Genomic DNA, 5,106 nt, shown 5'->3' with positions numbered 1-5,106 from the left:
GGGTTCAAGATTCTTAATGTTCATCTGAATGTCATATTGGTAGCACAATCACTGTGATCACTCTTACAACAAAAATTGAAAATTTACCACAGAAAAGAAGTTATGACTTGAAGATAAAATATATACTGGCAAAATATAGCACAGTGAATCCCTTGGCTACGTTAAATTCTTAATATTGGTGATTTCATTTTGGCTTTATGTCTTTTTTGGTATTTATTTTAAATAATGAAATTATTTTAAATATTTTAATTATTTAATGAAATTATTTTTTAACAAAGCCCCTATTGCAATTCAGTTACCTATAATAGTAAACAATACAATTTTTTACAAGGAAAAACAACTGGGCTTCTGTTTGACAGAAATGAGTGCTTCAAGTACATAAGTAAATCATTAACAGAGCTATTACACTCTAAGCAAGAGCAGTAAAAAGGAAAAGAACTAGAATACGCATTTTATATAAAATTTCACAACATAATAAATAAATGTACTGATTTATACAACTTGTGAAAATCTTCTCCTGATTACAAGTAATACTATCTGTTTTTGACTTTGCTGATATCAGCAATGCCTTACATAGAGAAATTCAAAGATAAAATTCTTACCCCTAAAGCCACAAAATATACAAAGCTTTTATATTTGTTTGTTATTAAATATTTTATCTGTCAAAAGTCCTGCAAACTAAAATACATCTTGGCAGTTTGAATAACCAGCATGATAATTATTTTGGTATAAAACGATAAAAAATTTTTAATATGAAAATTAATAACATCAGTAAAAGGAGAAACCTGTTGTATAAATAGACATTTTAACATAAAAGCAAGACTTCTACCTCACTTAAGAGGAAGAAAAAAATTTAATACAACTTACTTGAAGATTTGAAAATAATTACTTTCCCAGCTCTAGATAAATATATTACTCCAATTTACTAGTTATCTTCAATATACAATATACAACTCACAAAACTGGGAATGTTACAATACCGAAACCTTCATAGCACTAGTCACCAGTTACCGGAACTGTAAGAAATCTTTAGCTACATATCAGCTTAATACTTAGAATACAGAAATAGATATGGCTAAGTTGTGAGAACCAATAGTGCAATCAAACATTATGGATCACAAAATATATCCTTTTTCCTTTTTAGCTTGTATACCTAACTGCATTATCTTACTTTAATGGTATTATCTACTGTGTATGAAACTCCTTTATTTTAGTGCATTTTTTAAATAACCCTATGTTCCCTTAGATTTAGTTAATTTACTCTTGAAATGCAGTTCCTATGAAATACCCAGAGTATTTATAAATTCCTATTCGATGAATAACTTGTAGCTAAAATGAAATATTTTATGTGGAGTTTTTATAATTTTAAAGTAGTGGTTTGGTTTTTGTTTTTCCAACTAAAACTTGGAAGTGCATAAAAAATTAAGAGAGTATATAAATAATGTAAATAGAATATCTTAGTTACATAAAGGGGAATAACCTGTTCACCTATGTCACGTAATATGGGGTTTCTCTTAAACATTGTTGCTGAGTTTAACCCAGTCTCAGTTACTCTGTTAAGCTTCTTTTCCTGAAAATAACAGAAAGAATTATACAAATAGGTACAGTCCAGCTGTCTATGATCTCTCTGTTTTCTATAATGATAAACCTATATAGTTTTTTCTTCTAACATAAATGTCTCTAAACAAAACTTGGAAAAAATAATAAAGAGAAAAGCATAATAAAGGTGAGAAAAATTAATGCTTTGCATATTATAAAAGCCAATAATCATCTTTTGGAAGTTTTGGTGGTTTCTTTCGGAAGGCATCCTATTGCAAAGGCATCCTATTACTGATCTGACACGGAGACTACTACACACAAGTCCACGGGGGATGCCACAGCAGAGACAAGTCCCAGGCACCACTGCACTGGGGTGGGGTGATGACAGGCGAGGGAGAAGTGGGGCCACCAAGCACTGTGGGAACCACTCCCAGAGGCTAGTCCATTTGTCAACAGTTACTATTTGAGAAATTCTCACTTCTCATTCTTCACTTCAGCTGATTTAAATAATTTGGTGTTTTAAAACTACCACTTGTATTATCAAACTTTAAACCCATTATCTTATCCAACCCGCATGTGAAAGATGTAGGATGAGTTCATTGGGGTGGGGGTTGGAGATGCGGGACAGAAAAGATCCTAGACGTCAAGTCAAGGTTGAGAGATGTATTGTTTTTTGAGCTTAATTAAAAGCTATATCCTTAAAGAATTCACATCTGTAGAACATGTAAATCCACTATGTTTTCAGCCCAGTTGGGGATAAAAAATGATTTACTTTAGAAGTATAGAGGTAACTCTACAATTTTCTAAGTCATAGCTTTAAATGAATATTTTCTTCCTCAATTCCTGTTAAAAATGACTTCCATGAAGGCTTGAATAGTGCTGCTCTCTTTATTCATAAAAATAAGCCAAAGAATCTCAAGGCAACTACATTTTGGTAAACTGTATCAATACGTAAAAATTATTAAGTGAAGGATTCCTGACAATAAGTCATTGGGAAAGATCTTACTATGGAACTAAATAATTTGTATTTTGGGGATCAAGAATATGATGCATTATTTTTCAGGCCCTATTTTAAGGAATTATTAACCATGTGAAAATCAGGATAAATGAGCATAAGAAAAACAGATCTAAATCTAGCAAAACATACATTTTTTGAGGGCTTAAATGACACACGACACATTTACTTTACTTATAACCATTTTGGTTCTATCCTTTTTTTTCCTTTTTACATGCCTCATGCTTCATTCAATGTGAGTGTGCTGCTATGTATCCTCAATCACGAACTATGTCAACAGGATAATCTACCGATACGAGAAAATGAAAATGTACAGGTTGTAGGAGACTGACCTGGTCTTTAACTCAGTATACAGTCTTCTGAAATGTTCCCTGTGACTTAAGTTGTGAACAAATGAACATGTCCCATGAGCAACAAACTGAGAAAATGTGGATTGTTACTGACTCAGACATGGAGTCGGGGCTAGAGCGAGGCCAGCTGTGTTGGTTGGCTAATCCCATGTTCCACATTAGCTACCAAAATACAGTCATTGGGTAGGTAGGATTCATTAAGAACCAGAATTAAGAATCAAGATTGAGAAGAAAACTCAGCAAGGGTGAGGAATGAATTTCAGCTTGTTTCTGGATTAGCCATAGAATGAAGAAGAAACAGTGGGTTGGAGAACAAGAGATTCTGAGGATATTCTGAAGACCTCAGATCTCAGATCACTAATATCTAGGAGGGATAAAATGGATCTAGGCCAGGGCTAATCACCTGAGTAATCTTGTTAAAAGGAAGATTTCAATTCAGTAGGTCTGGAGCAGACCTGAGATTGTGTATTTCTGTAAGCTCCCAGGTGGTACTGATGCTGCTGGCCCCTGGACCACATTTTGAGTACCACTATAGACCAGTGCTGTCCGACAGGATTTTTGCAATAATGGAAATGTTCTACATCTGTACTGTCCACCACAGTTACTGAGCACTTGAAATGTGGCTAGTGCAACTGAGAAACAGAATTTCTAACTAAATTAAATTTAAATTTAAATGGCCGCATATGGCTAGTGGCTAAAATATCAGATAGCATAGATCCATTCATTCAGGGTCACACCTCTTCTCAGCCAGAACACTATATATCACTGTCCCCAAGTTATCTAATCCATCAATTCATTTAGCTTATCTAGCAAACTGTAAAATTAGTTTCTTTAAATTGGTTACTTCCTAACACTTAGCTAAATGACGCACAATGTGTGCTTAAGGTAGGGAGAGGTGAAAGGGGTCATCTTGTAGTGGGGCACTTGATGGGAAAAGGAGAGTAGATGGCAGCGTGAAACCAAGCAACCATCACTGTGGGAAAGAAACTCAGAAAGGGAGGTGGAAGGACACCAAAGAGGAATATTGAGTACTCCAGAGTTTTACTTAGGCCTGATCCTGTCCCTTTTTTTCTTAAAAAGCAAGTTCTTCATCAGGAAAATGAAACTGAAAGAACGTAGATTTTGGCTGTGACCCCTGCCCACCTTCGTCTAGGTGTGGGAGAGCCTGTCAGGAGAAGAGGGGACAACTGCAGCAGGCAGTCAGGGGCCAGTGTAAGCTTCTCACTTCTGCTGAGGCATGGATCCAAGCACAGAAGCCTCTCCTGCACTTCCCAGAGCTGGGATCCTTTCCCATGGAGAAGTTCTCTCTCAATCTCTCTCTTTTTTTTTTTTTTTGTCACTCCCATCTACTGTAAGAACGTGGTTTCTCTGTGACACTGACAGGGGCTTACAGAAGCTCTGAGGGCTCCATCCTGGCAGACAGGTGTTAGCGAAGTCACCTGCACAGCCACAGGCAGACAAAGGTTACAGGAAAAACTGCTCTCTTTTAACAAAAGAATATGTCCAAATTGTCATTTTAAAGGATTTCGCTCATCCAAAAGCCATCTGCAGGAAAATTCTAGCCAATTAAGGATTCCATTAACTAGGATTTTAAAGCATATATAAAAGATGTTACCTAAGAGTGAAAAGATAATCAAACAAAAAAAATCCAATAATTTACATTATACTGTACTCTTAAATTCAAAACATGTAACATTTATGCCTTAAGAATTTTTTTTATTGGCAAAGAGGTATTTGGGGGACTATAAAAGAGTCTGGAATGAAAATCTTTAACTTTGTAAGTGTGGATAAAATTAAAATTATTAAGTGAGTAGCTTATTACTCTTTTAAACGACTTGATATAATATTCTTCGGAAATTTTCCACTTATCCTCATCTTAGATAAAATTTGTAGTCAAACCTACTTGGTCAGGAACCAAATTTCTTTTACTTTTAAGATATCCAAATTTTATGATTTTACTAGTAGTTAAATACCCATGTTATAAATAAGAATAAAGGATCAAATAATTTAATTCTTTTGAGATAATCTAATATGTCTAATAGTAGTTCATTTTAAATGCTCTCCTATTGATATTTTTCTTTACACGTTGGGCAAATAATTTTCAAGAAAATATCAATGCTATTATATCTCAAGACTATATGTAAGTGTGTAAATGGATATATGTATATGTATATATGTGTGTATATGTATATTTACTGAGCA

The sequence above is a fragment of the Cynocephalus volans genome, chromosome 7 (assembly GCF_027409185.1).
Source record: "Cynocephalus volans isolate mCynVol1 chromosome 7, mCynVol1.pri, whole genome shotgun sequence".
NCBI lineage: Eukaryota > Metazoa > Chordata > Mammalia > Dermoptera > Cynocephalidae > Cynocephalus > Cynocephalus volans.
The sequence above is the reverse complement of the archived record's forward strand: the minus strand, read 5'-3'. Positions refer to the sequence as shown.